The sequence below is a fragment of the Perognathus longimembris genome, chromosome 2 (genome assembly GCF_023159225.1).
Source record: "Perognathus longimembris pacificus isolate PPM17 chromosome 2, ASM2315922v1, whole genome shotgun sequence".
Classification (NCBI taxonomy): domain Eukaryota; kingdom Metazoa; phylum Chordata; class Mammalia; order Rodentia; family Heteromyidae; genus Perognathus; species Perognathus longimembris.
Window position 1 is genome coordinate 57,903,465 of NC_063162.1, and position 12,907 is coordinate 57,916,371.

The 12,907-nt window shown below is 44.0% G+C and overlaps 1 protein-coding gene across 1 annotated transcript in view; it reads right to left on the reverse strand.

The window, feature by feature from the left end:
* The window catches only part of Grid1 (glutamate ionotropic receptor delta type subunit 1), a 749,173-nt gene that overhangs the window by 445,608 nt on the left and 290,658 nt on the right, over nt 1–12,907 (reverse strand). The window lies entirely within an intron of this gene.

Here is a 12,907-nt window from a genome sequence, read left to right on the forward strand (position 1 = left end):
ACAAAGGATAAAAAGACAAACCAATGCAACAGCAATACTTACAAAATTATTTGCTGTAAACCAACTGTACAACTCATGGGGGGAGGGATGTGGGGAGGGTGAAGGTGGGGGGAAATGAGGGAGGAGGTAACAAGCTGGATAAGGAATGTAAGCACTGCCTTACATACGAAACTATAACCCCTCTGTACATCACTTTAACAATAAAGAAATAAAGAAAAATGTTTAAAAAGAACACTGGGCTTGGAGAAAGAAGGCCAGAAGCCCAGGGAAGGAATGCAGTAGAAAGTCAGACAGAAGCCCGAGGAATGCCAATATATTTAGTGATGCTTTCTGTATTCCAGTGTATCTGGATTTTTTTGCCCTTATGGTTCAGAAATATTTTTGGAACTTCAGTTTCTCTTAGCTTGCTAAAGAGGGGTCAGGGTGGGGAGTAACAGACCTGAGAACTTGGAAGAGTTATTCTTTTCTTTTCTTGTGTTGTTCTGAGACCAACACTGGAACTCCATACCTGACGCTTTTGCTCATTTACTATCATTTTACCAGCTGGGCCACACCTCCACCCATCTCACCCCACTCCAAGGGCAAGCACTGGGAACTAGAGCCTTCAGAAAACAGCATGAAGCCATGTTCCACACTGCATACCCAGCCCTAGTTCTGCCAAAGAGACACTTTAGCCCATCAGATTTTCCACGTTGGAGACAATTTCCCAGGAGCCTCCCTGCTTCCATGAAGGTTAACTGTCTCCAATACTGTCTTAGCCAGGCTAGGATGGGCAAAGGCTCCACGACCTTTTCCTGGTATCCATTCTACACACTTCCATCCTCTCAAGTTGCCCCTTTCATCCTCAACAAGTATGAGAATATCCCTGAATATCCTAAGGGAATATCCCAGAATCCTCAGAGCAGTGAGGAAAGAAAGCATCCTCCATGGGAAAGACTGCTGGCTCCTGGCTCACTCCTGCTTTTTCCATCCACTCTCTTGTGCATAAATCATCTTTCAACAAACATTCATCGACTGCCAGGCACAGAACTCAGCTCTACTAGTGCAGATGAGCCGAAGTAATCAGATCTGCTTACCCTGGGAGCTCTTTCTTGCTCTCTGGCTAATGGAGAGGAACAGATAAAGAGATGAAGAACACCACTGCATGCACTGCATGCCCCTCCCCAGAGCCTGGGCTCTGGATTTCTGGGACCACTTCTACATCTCACCCTGGTCCCCAGCTGGCACAGGGGAAGTGAGTATGAAAGCTAAGTGGCCTTTGGGTGCGCACTGTGGGGCCCCATTTATCTGCTTTATGAAACTTGTAGGTATATTTTTTAATCACTTAAGCTGATTTTTAAATTCCAATAAAAAGAACAACTTAGTAATCAACTCAATTGGAGAATACACACACACACACACACACACACACACACACACACACACACACCCCTTACAGAAGTAAGAAAAGAAAGAAATTCAACCTCCTGAAAGGAAAGAAGGGAATTTTATGCCAGTCAAAATGCCCATGTGTCTCAGGTACCAGTGGCTCACACTTGTAATCTAGCTGCTCAGGAGTCTGAGCTCTGAAGATCACAGTTTGAAGCCATCTGGGACAGAAAAGTCTATGAAACTCTTATCTCCAATGAACCAGCAAAAAAAAAAAACTGTAAGTGGAGGTGTGGCTTAGGTGATAGAATGCCAGCCTTGGTACAGGGCTCTGAGTCAAACCCCTGTACCAGTACAAACGCACAAAAAAATGTCCACATGTTATAAATGCTTAGTTCAAGAACAAAAGGCTGGTGAAATATGACTTGGGTCCTAGCTCTGCAAACCTGCTGTGGGAACATAGCAACTTCCTCTCTCTGAGACCTACATCCTTTAGCCACAAAGCCAGATACACAATATTCTTCCAAGTATACTATATAGTGTGAAAGATGCTTTAGCAAATAGTAAATCAGCATATTCTACCTTCAAATCCAAGCCATTTCCTTATTCTAGTTCAAGCCCCATTTCATTAACTCATATACCTTCCCTTTTCATCTTTCTTTCTTTCTTTCTTTCTTTCTTTCTTCTTTTCTTTCTCCTCCTTTCTTCCTTCTGCCCTTCCTTCCTTCCTTCTTCTTTCCCATCCTCCTCCTCCTTCCCCCCTCTCTCCCCCCTCCCTTCTTCTTTTCTTTCTTTTTTTCTTTCCTTCTGCTGCCAGTCGTAGAGCTTGAATTCAGGGTTAATGCTATCCCTAATCATTTTTGCTCAAGAGTAGATAGAACTCTACCACTTGAGCCACAGCTCCACTTCCAACTATTTTGGTGGTTAGTTGGAGATAAGAATCTGATGGACTTTCCTCCCTGGGCTGACTTCAAACTATGAACATCCTCAGATCTCATCCTCCAGAGCAGCTAGGATTTCAGGCATGAGCCACTGGCACTCAACTACCTTCCTTTTTTACTAAGCCAAGTTTGACATCTTTCTGGGAACAGATTACAATCAACATTTCTGGAGCACCTACCAGGCTCCAGACCTGAGTGAGATACAGGTATGCTGAGAGAGGTAGGGGGCAAAGTGCCTGCCACTAGGAATTTATGGTCTCCCAGGGGAGATCATAAAGGATTCAGAGTGGTAATGTAAGACAGAAACTGTTCAAAGAAAAGAAAAAGGGACCTGCAGGAGCAAAGATCTAGAGACAAGGGCTGTATTGATGTTCCTGACAGGTGAGAGGAACGAGGGTAGGAGAAAAGGTGGACCCCATGGAGCAGGATATTATCCCAATGCAGTTGGGAACTGAGGAAAAGCTTTAAGCAGAGGAGTGAAGTTGTTAAGTTTATATTTTAGACCTTCAGGTTTAAGATAGTACCTGGCAGTGATCTATACCTCAACCAACTCCCCTCCAAACAAAAAATCTATGAAGACCTCAGATAAAGATGAAAAGAGTAACCTAAGATTTATCACAAACCACGAATCAGATGCCAAGAGGAACTTCGGCAATTTGTAACACCTAAGGAGCTAGAAGACTCATAGGCAAGGCATTGTCTGGCCATTTTTCAGACCTCTAGACTTTTTTTCTCAGACAATAAGTTATTTCCTCAGCTTACCCAGAAGAATCAATAACTGTTTCCTTTCCATCATTTTTGTTGTTCTATTAGGTAAAAAAAAAATACAGATGTTTCAGGAAGTACAGATATGCTTTTTAAGTAACTAAGGTAATGAATATCACTGCACAAATAAAGTTAATGAGTTAATCCTAAATTTATAAGGTAAATCATTACCTGTGAAAGCCAAAATAAAATACAAAAACCAAATAAAACAGCAAGAACACAAAAAACTAAAACGTCAGAAATAGGACCAAATACATGTTTTAAGATGATGAGCTTAAAGTGAGTAAGATCCCAAACTCAGTCAAGAAATGACATCCAGCTGGGTGTGAGTACATACCTAGCCAAGAGGCGAGGTACAAAGATTGTGCCCTGCTATTGACTGGGACAAAAGTGCGAGACCTTATCTTAAAAATATAAGTTAAAAACAAAAGGGATGGGGTCATGATTCAAGTGGTAGAGCATCTGAGTTCATTTCCCAACATATGTGGTCATCCTGTACTATTTCATAATCTCAGCCCTCAGTCTCCACCAAGGAGATACTTTAGTCCCTTTGCTGCTGCTGTACAAAACCAAGTGGCTCCCTGCGCTCACTCAGTGCACAGCACTGTAGCCTGAGAATGAGCCAAGTCCCCTAGTGCACACACAGCACCTGCACCACACACAGGAGGAATGAGATGCTGTTGAATTCTATTAGCTCATCTACCCACTGCCAAAGACACAGTATTTAGAAACATGAAGTAATTGAGATGGAATTTTCTTGGAAATTCTTATCCAGATGGGTGGCTTTGTGAATCTTCATAGTAAGGAATAAATAGAGAGCAATAACCCGCATTCATATTACTAGCTGGTATCTTATTAGTGATCTTTGCTTATTGAAAGGACCTAGGAAATGATATGAACACCCAGTAGTATATCAGTAAATGAAATAAATTTTTGTTAAAATGATCAGCAGCTGGATGCCAGTAGCTCACACCTATAATCCTAGCTAATCAGGAGGCTGAGATCTGAGGATCATGGTTCACAACTAGCCCAGGTAGGAAAATCCATGAGACTTTTACCACAATCAACCGCCAAAATGCTAAAAGTAGAGCTGTGTTTCAAGGGGTAGAGCACTAGCTGTGAGCACAAAAGTTTAGGGACAGCAGCCAGGCCCTGAGTTCAAGCCCCAGAATTGGGGTGTAGAGAGGGAGAAGAAGAAGATGAGCAAAATAAAGACTATAAACAATGAAACAGACTAATGCATGTGTTTACTTCTCAGAGCAACTCTGGCGGGGGAGGAGGGAGGAGGGAGGGAGAAAACTAATACTGGGGCTTGAATAACACTGGTAGAGTGCCAGCCTTGAGTGAAAAAGCTAAGGAACAGTGCCCAGGCCCTGAGTACCAGCACACACACACACACACACACACACACACACACACACACACACACACACCTGACCTCAGCTCCTAACACAAAGATGGCAGGTTCCACTTGCCTTTGAAGAAGGTCAAACTGATAACAGAATAAAGGACGGAAGCAGACAGAGGGAAGGAGGAAGTGCCTGGATATCATCATGTGGCTGAATGAATGAGGAAATCAAGTACAGAAACTTGTGAATGTGTGAAGAATTCGTGTGGGAAGGATGTGTGGAATGGGGGAGCAGCTGGGCATTATTGTGAATGGGGAATGAATGTCAAAATGTGTAAGGAGAAGAAGGAGGCTTCAGTCTGTGTGTGCCACCCTCAGTGAGAGCCCTAGGCCAGGGCCCTGCTCAGCTCACTAGTTGTGATCCTTGTAAAAAGTTCCTGTCCCATTCCCACCATACCCTGCCACTTTGATCTCAGTGACAACAGTTGCAGCCTGCTATGGGATGAACTGTGCCCCACCCCTAGAAACTATATGCAAGGGTCCCAATTCTCTATACTGTAGATCTTATTTAGAGATAAAGTCCAAACAGAGATAATCAAATCACAATGAGATCATTAGGGTAGACCCTAATCCAATATGGTGGTGTCAATCTGAGAATGAGAAATTTGGAGACAGACACAGGAAGAACAAGGTATGAGGAAGCTAGAAATTAGGTAAATGCTTTCTGGTCAAGGAAACAAACCACCAGAAGCCAGTGGAAGGGCAGAAACAAATTCTTCTCCATAGCCCTCAAAAGCAACCAACCCTACAACACCATGATAATGGATTTCCAGTCTCTAAAACTGAGACACTGAACATCTACTGTGTGAGCCACTCCATTTGTGGTACTAGGTTACAGCAAACTTAGAAGAATCACACACTGTCACTGAGAGCTTCCCAGATCCCTGCACACAACGAAGGCACCAGCCACACCCCTGCAGTGCAGACAGCTGGTTTGAGAGAAGATGCTCATGGAAGTTCAGAGGGCCAGGGGGCTGATTGTACCTTTCTGATCACAGGCAAAAAAAAAGGAAAATAAGGCTTGCAGGGAGGTTAGCCAGATGTGTGGCAAGATACTGGAGGAACTTGTAGATGGACCTTCCATTAAGCAGCTGGGAACGGCTGACCAGTCTTCCCCAAGTATCATGACTGCCAATGTCGGATCCTCCCCACAGAGTCGAGATAGCCACAGCTGCTGCCCCAGAAGAGAGGTAAGCAAAGAGGAAAAGCTCAGAGGGGAAAAAAAAATGACTCCTGTTTCTAAATGAAGGCTCAGTTTCTTTCTCTCAGCATGTCACCAACCACTGAAAGTTGTGTGAGAGGTAACATTGGGTGGAACATGGATAAATGTTTGTTAATAGTTATGTATTTATTTTAGTTGATTTTAATTAGGAAAAAATTCACTGCTGGTGTATCCAATCCATGATTGCATGGAAATTGTTACTGGAATGAGGCAATTTTTAAGAAGTGGATTGCTAGGTGCTAGTGGCTTATGCCTGAAATTGTAGCTACTCAAGAGACTGAGATCTGAGGAGGTTCCAATCCAGCCAGAATAGAAAAGTCTGTAAGACTATTATCTCCAATCAACCAGCAAAAATCAGGAAGAGACAGTATTGTGTAGTGGTAAAGTGCCAGCCTCAAAGCAAACAAAAGCCAAGCAAGTGGAAGAGGCCCTGAGTTCAAGCCCTAATTCTAGTAATCACACACAAACACACACACACACACACACACACACACACACACACACACTCACTAATTGGTTTAAAGAAAAATATAGCAAGTAATTGATTATTGATATGAAGACAAGACAAAGATTGTATACATCAGTCATGAATCACTGGAATTGAGCCCATTGGTTAACTTGAGGCTTAGTAGCTTGCTACTTTCAACAGTAGCCTGTACAAACCCAAGAAACAGCCAATAAAAGTATGGGTGTACATATTATCTTAAAGAGATGGCACAGAGTGATTATGGAAGCTGGAAAGTCCAAAGCTCACAAGGTCCATCTCTAGGATAAAGACTCTTTGAAGACACAATGTTGCAAGTCTGAAGGGCTGCAGGCAAGAATCTCTCTTGCTGGGAAAGGTCCCTGGTTTTACCATTCTAGCCTTCAACCAATTGGATGAGGCCCACCCACAATACCGAAGGCAATCTACTTACTTAAAGTCTACCTAATTATTAATGTAGCCAAAACACTCTCACAGAAACATGCAGAATAATTTTAGGCCACTTATTTGGGTCCCATGACCCATCCAAACTGATATAAAATGCAAGTATGGGGTGCTGTATGAAAGGAATAAAGATTTCCTCAGAACTTAGGTCATCAAAAGAATGGTCAACATGCTACTAGTTCTCTTGGGTTTCTATAACAAACGACTGGGGAGGCTTTGAAACAGCAGACATTTCTTATACTTCTGGAGACTGGACGTTCAAGAGCAAGGCCTTGGGAGATTTAGTGTCCACTCAGGGCCTGTTTCCTAGTTTGTAGATGACACTTTCTAGCTTACACTCATGGTAGGAGGGGGAAGTGATCTCGCTGGTGTCTTACAAATCACTAATCTCATTCATTCACTAGGGCTTTTCCCTCGTAACCTAATCACCTCCCAATGGCCCCACCTCCTAATATCATCTCATTGGTGGTGAGACTTCACATATACATGTTCACAAACATTCAGACCATAACACCCTCATTGGCCTTCCCTCCTTCTCTCACCTGGATCTGTGCCAACCTCCTCCTTGCCCTCCTGACACCTCCAGTTCCTCCTCTAAAACTGCCCCATGGATCTGATTTTCTCACGGTCTTCCCTTCATGTCTTTCTCTTCACCCCAAATTGCCTGTGGAATTAGCTTCAATTCTCCAGTTTGTCTTTCCAAATCTTTCATGACCTGATGGTCACCAGCTCTTCCATAAAGCCTTTGCCAATGGTTCCAAGGTACACCCACTGCCCAGATGGCCCCTGTCCGCTCCAGCTGCTACACCTGCATACAACCCATTCCTCCCACAGAGACTGCCTTTCTCCTCATGGTATATCTCATCTACATCAAGGATCTGAGACTCCTCTCCCATAAGGCATTCCTGCTTCCTGAAAACAGAGTCATGTTCTCTTTTCAGCATCTCCATCTGTACAGATCTGCTACACAAATATTCACTAAAACTTACAGAGTTGACCATGCCTGGTGGTTCACTTGTGCTCAAAGTGGAAGGAGTCTGTCCTCATCCTGATCTGACCACTGTCTGAGTCACTCCCACCTGTTGATTAGGAGCTCTGTGAAACCCTCTGAGAATATAAATTGGGAGATGGATGCCAGGATGGGAAGCCAGGGGAAAGTCGGCAAATCAAGGACAAAAAAAAATCAGTCGTCAACCTTAGAACTATACCCCTGTGCTAGTTACCTGTGCATCCCTGTGACAAATACCTGACAGAAATGTCCTGAAAGAGGAGGGATTGTTTCTTTTAGCTCCTAGTTGCAGAGGATTGTGTCTAGTGCACATGGGTAGAGATCGTCATGGAAGATGGAGCATGTGGCTGAGGAAGTTCTTCACCCCTTGATGGACAGGAAGTAGAGAGAAAGGGAATGCCTGCCCTGGAATGGACTGCTTGTATTCTATCTGTACTCCCATCCTATGGAATGATGCCAACACATTTCGGAGATTTCCCTAATTAGTTAATCTTCCTTGGAAATGCCCACACAGCCACACCTAGAAGTATAGTTTACTAATCTCGGTGCTTCTAAATGCAATCAAGTTGACAAAGTAAACCATTACAACATGCCTGCATGAACCATACCATGGGCAACTGATATTAAGGGAAGAAAACTGGCCCAGTTGGCCTGGCTTGCAGAGCAAATCTAGGAAGCTTTGACCACAGAATCCATCTGGAAGGTCTTATTGAGCCTACAGGAGAGGTTTATAGGAACTGCATCAAGGCAGGTAGCTTTCACACTCAAGGGTTCTCTAAAACAGGGAACTAAAGAGGGACCCAGCCACAAAGAACCAGTGCTGAGTCCTCCCTTGCAGGTCAGGCCCGGAGTACCCATGGGCTATTTCCAAGGACATGCCTAGAAATTGATTTCCAACCCCACAGTCAGAATGAGGTTGTTATCACACAGTTAACCTTTCCCAAAGACCAGAAGACAGTGACAACTCTAAGGATATGCTTAGCAAACTCTGGGATGATTTTAATAGGCAACATAATCGATCCACTACTGCTTAGGCTTTTTGCTTTCTAGTTTCCTGCTTAAATGCACAGCTGCTTCTGCATTACAAAGACTCCAGAGTGTAAAAATCTATAAATTAGAAATGTATTCCTGTGGATGGTCAGCAGCTGGTAATCCGGACACTAGTGGGTAAGGGACTTCTTGTGCCCACAGCAAGTCTACAAAATCATTCTTCCTTCTTCTCTTCCCTGTGAATCAGAGGCTCAGACTTTCTTTCATAGAAGTTTTCATGCTTTTGAAAGCCTAGCCTTATGTTCTTTGTCTCTCTTGAATAAGGATAGGATGTGGTACAGTGTAGTAGCTCATGGCCCTGCCTTTAACACTGGCTCCTTGAACTATTCACAAAGCCCCAGGCACCACTCATGGCACAGGATCAGCCGGGTAACAAGAGCCACCATGGTTGTCTAGGAGAAGCAGGAATATGTCCAATGATAGCCTTTCAACAGAGCCCACAGCATCTCCTTGCCATGGAGCTTTGTAGCTAAACCCCTGCTATTATATCCAGCTTTGGTGGCAGCTAGGAGAACAGCAAGGCAACCTCACTTACACAAATATGAATGATAGTCTCCATGAACCAAGCTCTACCACTAGAGGCCACAGACTCAAGTTCACTCCAGTGGGGATCAACAGAGAATGCCCCCAACAGGACAGAGCTGTCCCAGTCACACAACAGCATCAGGAAATGGACATAAGATCAGCAACCGTGCATCTCAACCCATGGCAAGAAAGAGCTCCCCTTGGCACTCAGTCTCTGCTGAGGCAGTCCAGGTTTCAGAGCAGGGACAAGGATATGCTTGCCTCTTCCAGAAAGCCCCAATCTTCACCCTTACCCATGTCAGCCAAAGAAAAAGGGGCTGTTTGGAGCCACAACGTAAATTACTCAGCCCTTGTTGAGCAAATAGCCTGCCTGCATGGGGGCTGATTACCCTTTGAACACAGTTCCAAGAATGAATTTCTAAAGTTATCCCCTTCTCCCTGATGGAAGCTCAACCATCGATGAGGTCAAAGGCTATCTGAGACTTGCCTGGGTTCCACACTGTTGATAACTTAATTATTCATTTTTCTTCAGAGCTCCAAATCTCAACCAAATTAAAGATGTGGACTTAGTGCTGGGGGCTCACGCCTGTTATCCTAGCTACCCAGGAAGCTGAGATCTGAGGCCTGAGTTCAAAGCCATCCTAGGCAGAAAAGACCATGAGATTCGTATCTCTAGTTAACCAGAAACAAAGCAAGAAATGAAGCCATGGCTCAAGTGGTTAGAGCACTAGCCTTGAGACAAAAGGCTAAGTGAGATCAGGAGGTTCTTAGTTCAATCCCTGCATAAGCATGTATGCAAGCACAGGCACACACACACACACAACACACACAAACAAACACACACACGGATGTGGGACTTAGACATTCTGGAGACAGAAAAGAGGAAGGAAAATAGTCAGGGGTCCCTTCCTTCTCAGACATAGGCTCCATAAAGGAGGACGAACAGGACAACTAGGATTCAAATCCTTGCACTGACCCTGGATGCCCTGGACCACATCGCTCAATCTCTGAGCCTGTGTCCTCCCCTGCACAGGAGGACAATGTTATTTCCTTTCTGCAGACTTGGGCTCTTTTCCCTGAAAGTGGGTGCTGTGGACGGGAAGATGAAAAGCAGCTAATAAGGAAGTCAGAAAGGACCAGCCAATACACTATGAGGAATCTCAAAGTATCCTGAAGACCCTGTGTAAGAAGGCAACTAACAGAGCCAATGGAGAGATGTGTGTCAGAAAATGACCATTGGATTTATCCCAGTGAGAGTCCCTGTGACCACCTGGGACCAACATTGCTGAAATGGTGAACATTTCCCAGATAACTATGTCTAAGTTTGGGATACCATGAGGCAAACTCTGAGACAAGGACCCAAATACAAGGGGTTCATTTGTAAGACACAAGAGAACTGGGGTGGGGGGTGTAGACAAGTGATCCAGGTAAAGAAGGGCTGGCAGTAATGAGTACCATTAGGGCACATCCACAGAGATGACTGGAACTTTCTTCCTGTGGGGAAATGATTGGCACATGAGCCTCAGAATTATGCCACTCACAGCACAAGGAGCAGGATATCTATATAGCAGCTTCAATTATCATTGGTTGGGGACTGTTTGCAGTGTTGCTAGTGGCCTGGTACTTCCACTTGCTATGAGTACAAGCAAATGGTGGCACTGAAATTCTATGGGAAAAAAAAGCCTCAGGCTTGAGGATGCAGATGCAGGCAGAGCCCTATGACAGGGCAGGGTCTGAGATTGAGCACCAGCAAGCCAGTGTCCCTGCCAGAGGGCCTCTGAGAGAGAATGGGAAGTGGCAAGGGCAGATAATTATTTTGCAGAGTTTTACTTAACGATTGGCAGGAATAATACTGGATGTAAAGCACCATGGCATGTTGCCAATCTGACATGGAAACCCATCTGAAAAAGAACATTTAACCAAGCAGCAATCCCATCCCATGGTAGGAGACAGGTACTTTTATCCAGGACCATAGGAAAGGGGTCGCCCTTCTAAAGGAGCAGATGATGTTCATGGAGGCAGACAGAACACCAATATGACAGATTCATGGCCACCAAAGGTGGAAAGGAGTTGATATGGTAGCTCTGTTGTGTTTTTTTTCTTATTTCCCCAGTAAATTAAGAAGCAAGAGATTTATATGTACACCCTCTCCATTCACCATGATCAAACTAAAAGCAGCTCAAATGTCCTTCTTTAGATAGACAGAATAACTGTGGTACATCCAGACAGTGGAATGTTTTTCAATGCTAAAAAGAAGCCATGAAGCCAGGTGCCAGTGACTCATGCCTATAATCCTAGCTACTCAGGAGGCTGAGATCTGAGGATTGTTTTTTCTTTTTTTATATTCATAAATGGATTTATTTAATGGTAACATCTTTGTACAACTACTTAAGGACTATCAAATATAATTTTTTCAAGTTAATATTTCAAAATCAAAAGTAAAGGGTTATGCATTTAGCTTAGTGGTAGAAAGGATTGTTTTTTCGAAGCCAGCCCAGGAAGGAAAGTCTGTGAAACTCTCATCTCCAATTAATTACTCAAGAAAGCTGGAAGTGGAGCTATGGTTCAAGTGGTAGAGCACTAGCCTTGAAAATAAAGCTCAGGGACAATGCCCAGGCCCTGAATTCAAGCTCCAGAACCAGCACAAAAACAATGCTCTCTCTTCCATGCTGTCTTCCCAGCATGTCATCTCAGAGTTCTAGGCTCCTGTTCCTATTCTTGCATTTATAATGGAGCATCATGAAATTCTCTTGCCGTTTTGTTCCTCTAGGCCAGGAATTTCTAGAGAATGGGAAGATGTCATGCTATTTTCACCATTCTTGGTATCAAGCCACAGTACACAATAGGAGCTCGGTAAAGTTTGCAGAGTAGCCAAGTGAACAAATGAACATGGAGGAACACTGCGGTCATCTGGTCCACTTCCCATCTAAGCTTGGAACTCAGAGTAGCACTTTCCTCTTCCCTCAAACATCATCTTTTCCATGCAGTCTTTCTAAAGTGGCACTTATTGGAAGATGCCCTCTCTGCAAAGGGTACAGAGAATGTCCTATGGAGTAGGGAATGGCCAGGAGGGCATGTTGCTGAGGGTGCTCCATGCACCTGTACAAACATGTTGTGGGAGAGCTCTATTCTGAGCACTGTTGTAAGGATACAGTTAACTTAGATGCACAGTGATTTTCACAACACAAACACACAGTAGCTGCTCAAATACTGCCAGTTTCTTCTTTGCCTTACTATGTGGGATCAATTCCTGTCAAGTAGTGTGCTCTTTAAATCTTGTTTCTGAAGCAGCCATCACCCCTATGATAAGGACAGCCACAACTTATATGGCGTTTTCCAGTGAAAGTTAAAAAGGTGTCTTCTTTTCAGATCCAGTCTTTTGGCCATTCTGAAAAATAAAGGAGCTGTCACTAAATCACAAGGAATATAACTTATGTTATTATCTTCGTCTCTAGAAAGAAGAATAATAAATCTGCCACCATTAGCTTCAAGGAATCAGGTCACCTTGGCCAGTGTCATAGAGGACCTCCTCTCAACCCGCACCTCACATGCTGGTGTTGCCCTCAGTACCTCCATGGCAGACGAAGCTCCAACTTGACCCCTAGGAGGTGAGTTCCTGTGTTTTTAGCCATGGAGCCTGACATCAGCCTATGACTGCTTTCCAACACTGTACCAGCACCGTGGACAACTC